This window comes from Dipodomys merriami, unplaced genomic scaffold (genome assembly GCF_024711535.1).
Source record: "Dipodomys merriami isolate MVZ:Mamm:240054 unplaced genomic scaffold, mDipMer1.0.p SCAF_411, whole genome shotgun sequence".
Taxonomy (NCBI): Eukaryota; Metazoa; Chordata; class Mammalia; order Rodentia; family Heteromyidae; genus Dipodomys; species Dipodomys merriami.
Window position 1 is genome coordinate 254,239 of NW_027205727.1, and position 14,340 is coordinate 268,578.

A 14,340-nucleotide genomic window follows, 5' to 3' on the forward strand; every position below is an offset into this window, starting at 1 on the left:
GGTCTTTCCACACTGGTTGCATTCATAAGGTTTCTCTCCTTGTGTTCTGTGATGGATGTTAAGGTGTGCCTTCCAGGTGAAACAATTTCCATGCCTGCTACATACATAACATTTCTCTCTGGTGGGTTTTTTTCTGATGGACAGAAAGGTGTATGTTCTGGGTGAAAGATTTTCCACATAGCTTACATTCATAAAATTTCCCACCTGTGTGTGCTCTCTGGTGGACTGTAAGGGCTGGCTTCTGATTGAAAGACATTCCACACATATGACATTCATAAGGTTTCTTTCCTGTGTGTTTTCTGATGGACAGTAAGGTTTGACTTCCAGGTGAAACACTTTCTACACATGTTACATTCATAAGGTTTCTCTCTTGTGTGTGTTCTCTGGTGGCGAGTAAGGTTTGACTTCTGGGTGAAAGAATTTCCACAAATGTTACATTCATAAGGTTTTTCTCCTGTGTGCGTTCTCTGGTGGAGAGTAAAGTATACCTGCTTTCTAAAAGACTTTCCACACATATGACATTCATAATGTTTCTTTCCTGTGTGTGTTCTCTGATGGGCAGTGAGCGATGACTTCCAGTTAAAAGACTTTCTACACAAGTTACATTCATAAGGTTTCTTTCCTGTGTGTGTTCTCTGGTGGACAGTAAATTGAACCTTCTTGGAGAAAGAATTTCCTCATAAATAAGGTTTCTCTCCTGTGTGTGTTCTCTGGTGGAAAGTAAGATATGCCTTCCTGGTGAAAGACTTTCCACACGTGTTACATTCATAAGGTTTCTCTCCTGTGTGTGTTCTCTGGTGGACATTGAAGTTTGACTTCCAGGTGAAAGACTTTCCACACATGTTACACTCATAAGGTTTATGTCCTATGTATGTTCTCTGGTGGCCAGTAAGGCCTGCCTTGCCAGAAAAAGACTTTCCACACATGTTACATTCATAAGGTTTCTCTCTTGTGTGTGTTCTCTGGTGGACAGTAAGGTGTGTCTTCCAGGTGAAAGACTTTGTACACACGTTACATTCATAAGGTCTCTCTCCTGTATGTGTTCTCTGGTGGACAATAAGGTTTCGCATCTGGGTGAAAGACTTTCCACACACATTACATTCATAAGGTTTCTCTCCTGTGTGTGTCCTCTGGTGGATAGTAAGGTTTGACTTCCAGGTGAAAGACATTTCACACATGTTACATTCAAAAGGTTTCTCTCTTGTGTGTCTTTTCTGGTGGACATTAAGGTGTGAATTCTGAGTGAAAGATGTTCCACACACATTACTTCCATATGGTTTATCTCCTGTGTGGATTCTCTGGTGGACAGTAAGGTATGCCTTACAGGTGAAAATCTTTTCACACATGTTACATTCATAAGGATTCTCTCCTGTTTGTGTTCTCTGAGGAACAATAAGGTGTGTCTTCTCAGTAAAAGACCTTTCACACTGTTTATATTCTTCAACTACAGAAGACTCATGAGTTCTATATGGAGCACATATCTTACCAGGTTCACTGAAAGCATCCATGCTCTGACACCCAGTGAGCTTTTCTGTCCTCATCCCTAAGGAGTTCCCATTATTCTTAATCAGTTTTGACTTCTGTTTTGAGCTCAAATGAAAACTTCTTATAAGTCTCACTTTTTCCTCGCCTGGGTTACTAGTCATGACTGCTACTTCAGATAGATATTCATTGTGATTTTCCTGACAGGTGCTAATCACATCCTCCATTTCTTGAACATCTAAAATGAATAACAGAAAAATAGACAAAACATAAATGAGATCCATAAATTCCTTAATGTAAAGATATGTCCTCACATTCTGTTACAAGATTTTCAAATATCAAAGCATTGTTTTCTGCAGAATATATACTTTTCTGCACAATGTATTAATTAAGAAAGCAGTACTGATATTTTACAATAGAAAACAATGTTTTCTATTTTTCAGATTTTTCTATTTTTCTCCAGGAAATATTTACTCAAATTATTCATCTACGTACTCTTAATGCTTCAGTTCTGAATCTCACTGTATGACCAGCACCACTGATAAGAAATTACCCTGATCAGAGGATAGCAGCCCTAGCATACTCCTATTTTCCTCCTACCTGAATAATACTAGTTTAAAGGAAAATGAGTTCTCCTTTTCTACATTTCCCATTGTGTTTTTTTCTTTAAGAATGACTTCTCTAAAGACAAGAGAATTGCTAACATTAACTACACTGGCACACCAAATTCAGTTTGTCTCCACGTCAGTTCTGGATTGACAATGCCTTGAGACAAAGGATCACCTACTTCTCTGCCATACATGACTCAGCAGCACTACGAATACTTTGCTCTGTACAGCTCAAGTTAAACAGACCAACTGTGCTCTGTACCCATCATTACCATTCAAGATGCTTTAACTCACCTGTTACATTCTGTTCTGAGCCTTCTCTTATCCATGGTTCTGCACCTTGCTCCAGCTTGACAATCAATTTAGGTTTAGGAACACAGAGCCCTGTGATTAAGAAATAGTGAAGAACTATTGCTCTGGCTGGGTCATCATTAATGTAAGGTCGCAGATATCCTGTTTCCAAGGTTGCTACTAAATCTTATTTCTCATTGGTTTTTTTTGGGGGGGGGAGGGTCCGGTTGTGGGGCCTGAACTCTGGGTCTGGGTGCTGTCCCTCAGATCTTCAGCTCAAGGCTAGCACTCTACCACTTGAGTCACAGCGTCACTTCTGGCTTTTTTTTCTGCTTACGTGGTGGTGAGGAATCTAATCAGGGCCTCAAGCATGCAAGGCAAGTGCTCTTCCACTGAGCCACCTTCCCAGCCCTTGGTTTCTCAATTCTTAACAGCTCAATTGTGGAGTTTCCCCAGCTTTGGTTTACTGTACCAATTGTTTGGCTTGAACTCAGCTCTTTTGCTCAAAGCTAGCATTCTACTAGTTTCAATCTTAGCTACATTTCTAGTATTTGAATGGTTAATTGAAGATAAGAGTCTTATGGTCATTTTTCTACAGTTGCTGGCTTCAAACCAAAATCTTCAGATTTCAGCCTCCAGAGTATCTAGAATTCAAAGCTTGAAGCACTAAACTCTATATTGGATTTGGCGTACAAATACACACTTTCAACTACTGATTTCCTCATCATAATAAGTAGTAATGCATATTCTATCTAGACTGTAGATCCACCTACAATAATCATTCCAAGTCTGGGAAGTCAATCTCGTATTAGTGGAACATAGTTTAGGACTTTTGTCCAACTACTGATTTGCTTTCTTAAAGAGTAAGAAGAAAATTAGCTCTTGAGTTACATATAATCAAGTTGAAGCTTCACTTAGAAAGAAATGACAATTCCCATGGACTGGAATCTTATCCCTAAATAACAAACAGTCTAATGTCTAGTAAAATAAAAAGCACTTGATCTTCCAAGTAAAAATGACCTTTGCTCACCCAAGGACATGAGGTTGCTATAGGTCTCCAGCATTACATCTCTATGAAGGGTCCTCTGACCAGTATCCAGATCCTGCCACTCCTTCCAGGTGAAGTCCACAGCCACATCCTCAAATGATATCAAATTCTGTAATGGCACATATCCATCAAGAAATCAGACCTGGGTTATGAGAACTCCAATCTGGAATTTCATTATGCTGCAGGTCTGCTTTTGTTTTACATAAAATGTTTGCAGCTTGCTGTGTTATCTATTCACTGGAAGAATTAAATAGCAAATCAGAAATATTTGATAATATATAAACCTGGTCATTAAAATACACAGATTTGTAGGGTGCTGGTGGCTTATGCATGTAATCCAATCTACTCAGGAGGCTGAGGTCTGAGGACATTGGATCAAGGCCAGTCCAGGCAGGAAAGTTCATGAGACACTTAGAGCTGATTGACAACAGCCAGGCCCAGAATTGAAGCCCAAGACAAATAAAAAATTACAGTTTCCCTAATTCAAGCAAACACATTTCTGCTGCTAGCAATAGCGACAAGGTAAAAATTCTGTGGACGGCTGGGAAGGTGGCTCAGTGGTAGAGCAATTACCTTGCATGCATGAGACCCTGGGTTTTACTCCTCAGCACCACATAAGCAAAAATAAAAGAGCCAGAAGTGGCACTATGGCACAGGTGGTAGAGTAATAGCCTTGAGCTGAAGAGTTGAGGGACAGCGCCCAGGCCCAGAGTGCAGCTCTAGGACCAGGCCCCCCCCAAAAAAAATTCTAAGGAGAAAATAATCTGGCATGACAACAATAAGTCTAAGGAGGTATCTTAAAAATTATATTATCATTTTTTGATAAAATTTTAGTACATATCAGGGTAACAATGAATTACACAAATATTTTTCCTGCATTTACATGTACTGCATGATCATACATCCTATTTAGATCTTCTATTAACAAACACTATAATAAGCAAACAGAACACATTCAGGATATCACATGGAATACAGAATATAGAACATTGCAAGATCTATGAAAAGCAGTGTCAACATGAAGGTTACAAAACAGTAGCAGTACTTCAGAAAGAAGCTAATGATTTTTTGGGCCTTTATAGGATTTGATTTAGTTCCCACATAAAAATACCCTAGGTTGGGCTGGGAAGGTGGCTCAGTGGTAGAGAGCTTGCCTTGCATGCATGAGGCCCTGGGTTCCATTCCTCAGCACCACATAAGCAAATAGAAAAAGGCAGAAGTGTCGCTGTGGCTCAAGTGGTAGAGTGCTAGCCTTGAGTTGAAGAGCTGAGGGACAGCGCCCAGGCCCAGAGTTCAGACCCCATGATTGGACCCCCCCCCAAAAAAAAAGAAGAAAAAAATCCTAGGTTAACCATGTTTGGTTTAAATACTAAATATTGAAATGTGGTCATAGATACCCTGATATTTCCTTCCTACATAAAAAAGAACTGCTACCATGAAGTTTTGTAAAGTTTGCCTACTTTCTACAATACAAACTATAGGTTGGAGGGGAATAAAATGTACCTTTACAAGATTTTCATTTTTATAATCCTTCATGGAAGGTGGAGGCAAATTTATACAGGCTCAAGGAACACTCAAGATGACAAAAATGATAAATATGACCAAATGATCAAATGTGGCACATATTCCTGAGTCATTTCAACAGTAGATCCCTAAGGATATATTTCCATTTTTGTTAGTTAATAGCAAAATTCCTCAGAGATCAAAATAAATTCCTGAGCAAACATCTGTGAGATTTTGCAACAAGTGATATTTCTAATAGAGAAAACCTCATCACAGTATTTTTTTTTTAACAAAAGTACTTCAAATCTTATATTGGCAGTGAATTTAAATATTCAAAAGTAGTGGGAAGGAAAAACAAAACTGAATACCACATCAAATGAAGTTAGACCAAAGATAACAGAAGCAGGAGAAATCAGATTTTCTTGTAGTGTATCAATTGGTAGAAGGAAGTACTTTTCTCTATGGAACTCTGAAGTTGAGCTGAAGGGGAAAAGGATTGAGAGGTTGGAATTCCAGCCTGACAGCACTGAAAGAACTGAGAGCTGGTTGCAGAAGGCTTAAAAGAGAATTCTGGAGAGGGTTCAGAAACTGGAGTGCAGGCCTTTTCCTTAGTTTTGTAAAGATAGCAGCTGAAACTGAGGTGCTGTTGACCTTGAGGGCTAGGAAAGGTGAACTCCATGTCTGCATTTTCTCTGGGCTCCAGTCTTCTGTCTCAGGAGAGTAAGGAAATATGTTTCCCTCACAACCTGTTGTGGCTCTGATTGTAATATTAATATAGATACTTCATTTTTACATGTTATCAATAGCAATCTTCCCCGTGTGCACTCAAGGAACTATGCTTGCTTGCTTGCACCCAGGGACCAAGTGCCAGAGAGCCTTTTAAACCCTAATTTCCCCTAAGTGTATCTGTTTATGTTTTTGTGTTTCTCTAATTGTTTTTGGTTCTGGAATCCTGTAGAACTCTCTAGGAAACCATTTTCCTATACAATGAGTAAGAAAAATGTTAATCATAAGAGCCATATCAGCAAAGTAAAACTGATCACTAAGAAAAACTAGCTCCCAGATAGATCATTTGAAGAAAAGAAACAACTGAGACACATACGGAGGAAAGATGGAATGAAAAAAGTAAAAAAAGAAAAAATTCAAAGATAGATACAAAGAGTGAGGAAGAGAAAAATAACCAAAATTAGTGAGTAGAAAATCAAGAATTGAGAGAGAATATAGAGGAAAGGAATCTTGTGAGGATACTTTAGAAAACAAACAGGGTTTTGTAGAAAGACCATAAAGTTTAGCAACAAATATAGTTTCAAGTTAGACCAAGACCATAAAGTAGCCCAAGAAGTAGATATGGAGATTAATTTAAGTACATATAGGTTAATTATTCCTTAAGAACACATGAATTTGTGTGTGACCAGACTATTTCAGCAATTCCAGGAAAATTTCATTGAGATAGTTTAATGTTACTCATGAGGATGTGATCTGGTTGCAATCTATCCTTCACCTTTCATGAGATATAACCTCCTTGGTGTTATTACATCACAAAACAAGTGTGAATCAATTTTATGACAACACAAAACATAGATATTCTGAAGCAAATCTGCATTCAACTTAGAATATAACCATTTAATCTGCTAAATCTACAACAACCTTTATCTGCTAAACCTACAAGACATCTTTATCTGATTTAAGAATATGTTCCTGAGTCTGAATCTGTGTGGCTGGTATTGTTTTCAATTCTTTTTTTTTTTCAGGGGGGGGCGGTCCGGTCATGGGGCCTCAACTCTGGGCCTGGGCGCTGTCCCTCAGCTCTTCAGCTCAAGGCTAGCACTCTACGACTTGAGCCACAACTTCCAGCTTTTTTCTTTTTGCTTATGTGGTGCTGAGGAATTGAACCCAGGTTCTCATGCATGCAAGGCAAGCGCTCTACCACTGAGCTACCTTCCTAGCCCCTTGTTTTTTTAATTCTTGAACAACTTTAGGTCTATATAATGGAATGGAAAACAAATGAGAAATTAAGGAAAAAAAACTCACCAGAGATCCTTTCATTCTTTCTTGCTGCTGACAATAAACAGAAGATTCTGGAAGGATGCCTGAGCTATAAGGCGAATGACATATTCACAAAAGAATCTGTGAGTATTTTGCCCCAGAATTTCCTCTTGCAAACATGATACATGGTCTGGAAAAGCATAAAGCTTTCTAATAAGTGAAGAATATTTAATGTCTCAAGAAGAGCATTAATGTCTCCTATAAACACAAATCCAGCCCATTTCCTGATACAAATATATCATTAAAGCAACTAATTTCCATGTTTATGTACTCACTAAATTTGTAAAACTGAAAGTTTCCCCCCAAAAAAATGAATAATTGAAAGCAAAAACATATCACATTTCCACTAAAAGTACTCATTACTGAATGTACTTCAGGATGTATGAACTGCTTTCTTTTAATGCAAAGGTATCCTAGGAATCCATTGGAATTTATGTGCTACTTCATTGATGTACATGATGTACGTATCATGCACATATCATATGCTACCTCATTGATGTACATATTGATGCACATTGATGTAACTCAGTAGTTTTTATCAAATGTTATAGAAGAAAATATATACAGAACATATTTGTGGTGTGATATTAGTTCAATAATGATTGTCAAATGGCAAATTTCACTGTACCCATTGCACACCTATGCAATGACTTGTAATTTGACATTTAGCATGCTTTGGCCACAGAACATGAGTAAAGATGCTGTAAACCCTGGTTTGAGAAGTTCCTAATGGTCACTTTCCTAAACAGTCATGGGAAGAACCTTGGTCATCCTACTGGAGATACAAGGCTAAAAAAATGAACAACATAAAATACACAACATAAGAGTGACACACCTGATGATAGGCAACATCTACAAAGCATACAACCTTGAGAAGACATATTACCTCAAGCATTCTTCTCTGATTTTTCCTCTAAGACCAAAGATCCCTGACCAACACTTTCTGACCTACCAGGCACAACCAACTGAGTAGAGCTAGCATTAGCAAATCCACAGATGGCACATTTAAGATAAGTTTCAATGATTACATACTAAAAGTCTTAGTGGAAACAGGCTGCATAAATTAGCGAGAAGATTAGGGATTAGTACATAAATAAATACTTTCAGTGGAAATAATTGCCCCACCATCCCAAACCATTGCCTCAGGTACCCTGTGATAACTACGCTCTGGTTTATTCCTCAATCCAGCACATCACAACTCCCAGTAATTAGTTTAAATGTTGCAACAGTACAAAGTGATTGAGAGTGGTGTAGGAAAGAGTACCACGTGAATCTGGTGCACAGGGAAGTGGCAACAATTTTTGCATAAGGCAAGGGAAGCTAGCAACATCTTCCCCTTCCTGCGCATTTCTGTTTCTGCTCTATAGGGCTTCCCAGAATGGACAAGGTCTGTTCATTTAGGATGGAGATTCCTATTCATAGGGTGCCCTGCTTCAAACATTGCTAGGCTTAATTCCAAAAAAACGGGCCCAGTACTCACTACTCCAATACTATATGTACAACTGTCTCTAGAAACATGATCGTGTACAAACACTTGGGAACTCAAGCCAAACAGATTAAAACATTTCTAAGAGAAACAACACAGAAGCCCCAAATACAACTGCAGTGTAAGAGGACTCAGGCACCCTCACAATTTCACTAGAATTCTTCCTGTACTCCTCTTACACCTGGGCAAAGCCAAAAAAAGTCACATGAGTTAATAGAAGAATCCCTTGGTCTTGAAGTACAAATGCACAGCTCTTGAGCTCTCCTCATCTGGACAATCACCCAGCTTGCTCTCAGACATTTGGGAATCAGGTTCTTGCATCTGAAGACCCAGAGGCTAATGGCAGCATAAACTCCTGAACCTCAAGCAAATTATCAATCCCAGACTGGAGAAAAGCATGGAGAGGGAAGTAGGCACTTTGGCTCAAGTATAAAGCTCTCCCTCTGAGCTGAGGAGCTCAGGAATGCGGCTTGCAGGACCAGAGTTCAGGCCCCAACAAACAGAAACAGAAAAAACAGAAACCCATGGAGAGTAGACTCCCGCAGCAATCTTACAGTTCCTACCTGACATCAGTTCCAAAGCCTGAGATTCCTTCAAGTTACAGCTCACAAGCTCCATTGCACAGAGCTGTGGGCCGGACTCCTGACCCCCACCTATGGAAGGCCAAACTGTACTTCAGGGCACTTCCAGCAGCCAGGCAAAGGAAAAGAATCCGGAAGAGGCAGACTTAAAACACCCCTGGTGGGCGGGGAGATGCATGCGCAAAAGCATCTTCTGCCCCACCTCCACCCTCCAAAAAACAAAAACAACCCAGGACTTTCAAAGAATATACTCCATGGAGAATACAATTCCCACAATGCTCGGTGCCACCCAGCTACATACCTGGGACCAAGTGTGCTTGTGTGCATTGGGACTTTTCTCTCCCTGCTGTGAGAGTTAAGCTCAGTTTCTTCTTGAAAACCACTGTTTCCTCTTGAAATACATAAGACCTCTCAGAAAATGGATGTATATGCGGAGAATTGGATACATTGGCTTTTTGATTCTTAGTTCTAATAATGAAATTGAGGTTATGAGACTGCGTTGCTTATACCTTTCTGTTTATTCAATGCCTGCCTACTGAGATATGTAAATTATATCTCTGTTTTGTCTTAATCTCTTTAATACATCCCCTCTTACTTTACAAAGGTATTCACAGCCACTAATCTTATACGTGAGTCATTTCCCATTGCAATAATGTATACAGTGGCATAAAATAGTGAGATTGTTAGGTAAATATGCAGCATAATACTTCTGGTGATTTGGATTTCACAAAATCTAACAATTAATTTTCCAGAAACTCCCCAATTCTATCTATTAAATCAAATGAGTTTTTGTTTTTTTCTGAATTTTGCATTTCATTTAAGTATTTTATGTTTTGTATTGTTGTTGGTCCTATGGCTTGAACTCAGAGCTTGGGCACTGTCTGTGAGCATTTGCTGTACTCTATTTGCATTTCCTTTAATGATTTTCTTCAGGTATCTAGTGAAAAGTTTCCTCACAGGGATTCTTATGAACATGGCACATCACCTCCATTTCCCTACAAAGCGATAGTGGTTTGGAGTGTCAGGGATGAATGCAGGAGGGATAGAAGAGTGAAGTTTAGGCTAGGCTATGTTGATGTGAAGCTTAATCACTTGCAAACCAGTGTGATTTTGTCTTTTCATTTTGCATGTGAAAATCTCTTTAGAATTCTTACCTCTTCTCTGATCCTAACAGTTCCTCTCAGTAGCTTTAGGCTACATATCTAGGGGACCTCAGACTTGTCTTCTTAGACCTTATCCATTAAACTGTGGAATAAACCTTTTGTCTCCTGCCACAATCCCATCAGAACACAAGCAAGGCTCTGAGAGCCAATGGGATGATAATTAAGGAGACATAGAGATGACTGATGGCACAATTCTGCTATGTTTTTCAAATGTTTGTGTAATATTGGTCTTGACCCACTGTGCCCAAAAGTGCAAACAGCACAAATCTTTCCTCATTTTATTTCAATACATCTTTTCCACCCAAGCCTCCAGAGAGTTAAAGCCCCAGGCCAAAAAACTAGAACACACACTTTCTCAAACCAAGAAAGGGCAAGGACTTGCAGTCCTGAGGGTGAGAGTCAATAGCCCTGAAGCCTTTGTTCACATTTTGTCTGCTTCTGGCAGGCACCCCAGGGTCTACAACAGTCTCCTTCACTCTTATCAGAGAACCTACACTTGTCTCTTAGGTGTTTAGTGTGATTTTTTGTAATCCCTTCCATAAAAAATAATTGGGAAAGATTGGATGGGAAACTTTCATGTATGATTTTAGTTCTCCAGTGTATGGATTCTCCATGTCTCTATTGTGGACCAGAACTATTCCTCATGAAAATGGAAATCAAAGAGCATATTTGAATGTATAGACTTCAACTTAAAAGCACCTCTAACAATATAACGAAAAAATGATTTCATTCTTTAAAACTAAATTCCTGGGAACTGGCACTGTGGCTCAAGTGGTAGAGCGCTCACCTTGAGCTGAAGAGCCGAGCGACAAGTGCTCAGGCCCACAGTTCAAGACCAACAACCATAAAAAAAAAATCCTCCCTAAAACTAAAATCCTGAGAGACAAAGAGATAAAACTGGGGTGCTTCGAAGAGTACCTGTTAAATGTAGTTTTCTTTTCTTTTTCTTTTTTCTTTTTTTTTAATTTAATTTTATTTTATTTGTGAACATACTGTACAGAGGAGTTACAATTACGTGGGCAGGAAAATGCGTACATTTCTTACCAAGCATTGCAGCCTCCTCCTTTGTTTACCCTTCACATCCCTTCCCAGCCTCCCCCCACCCCCCCAATCCCAATCCTTCTCCTTCCCCCGTTCCCACCCCCTCCCCCCGCACCGACGTTGTAAAGCTAGTTGTGGACATGACAACTTGTACCTCTCATTGTTGCAACAGGTCCACCTGTATCCTTAAACAACTGGTTTTTCCCCATCTCCTCCACAAGTTATACTGACATCAAATATAGTGAAAGCAGGGGTTATACTGTGGGGGAGGGACATACAAAGCAACAAAGAGATAATCTTATAAATGCGTTAGAAACACATGCATGAAAGAAAAAAAACATTAAAATACACATCTAAGGGTTCATTTTCCTGACATCACATTATCTGACCTTTTCCGCTTGACTCATACATATACTAGATATTACAAATAAGGGAAACCATGGGACCTATGTTTCTTTGGGCCTGGCTTACTTCACTTAATATAATTTTTTCCAAGTTTTTCCATTTCCTAACAAATGGGGCAATGTCATTCTTTCTGATGGAGGCATAGAATTCCATTGTGTATATATACCACATTTTCTTGATCCATTCATCTACTGAGGGGCATCTGGGTTGGTTCCATATCTTAGCTATGGTAAATAATGCTGCAATAAACATGGTTGTGCTGGTAGCTTTAGTGTGGTCTTGTTTGTAAACATTTGGGTAAATGCCCAAAAGTGGGATTGCTGGGTCATAGGGGAGTTCTATGTGAAGTCTTTTGAGGAACCTCCATACTGCTTTCCAAAGTGGCTGAACAAGTTTACATTCCCACCAACAATGAAGTAAGGTTCCTTTCTGTCCACATCCCCTCCAGCATCTGTTGTTGTTAGAGTTCTTGATTTTTGCCGTTCTAACTGGAGTGAGGTGATATCTCAATGTTGTTTTGATTTGCATTTCTTTTATGGCTAGGGATGTTGAACATTTCTTCATGTGTCTATTGGCCATCCTTCTTTCTTCTTCAGTGAAGTTTCTCTTTAAGTCTTTCACCCACTTATTTATTGGGCAGTTGTTTCTTTGAGGATTTGTTGTTGGGTGGTTTAATTTTTTGAGTTCCAAATATATTTTAGATATGAGACCCTTGTCTGTTGTATGGCTAGTAAAGATCTTCTCCCAATCTGTGGGCTTTCTATTGATCTTGCTAGCTATGTCATTTGCCCTGCAGAAGCTCTGCAACTTTATGCAATCCCATTTGTCCAACCTTTCTTTGATTTGTCACACACAGATCTTAAAGTGCGCAAGAATCAAAATCGGTTGTACGTACATTTAAAAGTGGTACCAATTCTAAGACAGAACTAGACAAGACAACAACCAAAGGCTGAGTTGGGGGCTAATGGGCCCCCAATTTATCCCTAACTCAGAAAACACACTGAAGTAAACAAGACAGATAAGTGGCCACAAAGACAAAATCAGGTCTCATTGAATAGGGTGACATCTCACCACCATTCACAAGTGGACTCAATTCCACTTACCAGGAGACTCGAACTCCCTCTACTCACCTCCGGAGGATTTTTCTTTTACATTCCTGCAAATGTTGACCCAGGGGCCTTCCAAGTTGGAGGAGAATTCCAAGTCATCTTGGGACAAGGGAAAGAAGTCCCTTGCGGCCGTCCCCTCAGACTGACAGGTTCTCCCCCATACTCAGACCCCCTGGGCCAAGGCCCGAGGCTAAGATCTTGCTGGTGTCACTTGCAGGTTGTCAGTGGCAGTTTTATCTGGCTGAGAGTTCTCCCTGCCGGTCCTTTTAAGTTATTGTTAGATCCTCCAGGTTTTTTCACCCCCCCACCACTCCCCTACTTCTGGATCCAGAGAGGGTGGAGGAGGTGGCAGTGAAGGGTAGAAAGGGGGGTCAGTTTAAAGTGTAAGTAAAAAAGAAGGAGCTAGACAGAAGCAGATATTGAGGGGGTGTTAGCCAGTCTCCTCCGGGCTCTCGCATCAGGATGAATCTGAGAGAAGAAACATTCCAAGAATTCCAAAATACATACACACAAATATTGTGAAAAAACACATTTACAGCATGTCAGACAAAGTACCGGACTACAGACGGGCCCAAATGTCCACACTAGTGGATAGTTTACCCTGATGGGGATCCCGGGGACATCTCCCACCGGCCTAGTTGGCTGTCTTAGTTGCGAAGTTAGTTGTCTTAGTTGCCTAGTTGCCAAGACTCTTGCCAAACCCAATACAGAACCTGCAGGCTACACAGATACCAGACAATTACAAAGCAGCAATGTTTAAACGTACAGGCCATTTGAATCATGGTGTTCCTGAATCCTTTTTTCCACATTTTTTTTCTAAGTTTTAAAACTAATGGTTCCTTCCTCCGGGAACCAGGGGTATACTTCCTCAACAAAGTGAAAGAAACATTCTAACTGACTCTGTCTAACTTTCACTCTTTGAGGGTGAAGCATACCCTTGCGAGCCTGCACATATAACGTGCGGCTGTTTCCTTGCCCCATAATTTTTTTCTTACTCCGGCTATACTGTCACCCGCTCTTTTTCCGGACCCGTCCTCTTACCTTAGTGGGGTCCTCTGCCTTGATCCCAGGTTTTCAGGGTCCCTGTTCATGCGCCACTTGCCGGAACCAGCCAGCAACAAAAGGGACTCCTGAATTAGGGGGCGAGGATGGAAAAATAAAGACATAAGACGAAGGATGGGGTCGGGAGGTCTGCAGCTCAAGACTGCAGCACCGTTTATTTCTAACTCTCCTTATTATATACTATTAGAAGTCAAGAGGTAACCTAAGGTCACCATAGTGCAGAGAAGCAAAGAAAATTTTAATAAAAACAAGGTGTAGATTGAAACAAGACAAGGTCAATTGATAGAAAGTAAAACAAACTCTACAGACATAGCAAAGCAAACACGGGCACCTGGTGCTTTTCATGAAAGTCAGTTCCTTGTACGTGCCTTCAAGTGAGCACAAGGGTCAAGATGACCTTGGAGCTTTACTGTCGGGTCCCAACATACACACATGTATATATACATATGTATATACATATATATATGTATGTATATCATACATATATACATATATGTACATATACATATGTGTGT

The 14,340-nt window shown here is 39.9% G+C and overlaps 1 pseudogene; it reads right to left on the reverse strand.

Moving 5' to 3' along the window:
- Positions 1-272: 272 nt before the first annotated feature.
- Positions 273-13,854, reverse strand: LOC138807118 (zinc finger protein 717-like; annotated as a pseudogene).
- Positions 13,855-14,340: the final 486 nt, after the last annotated feature.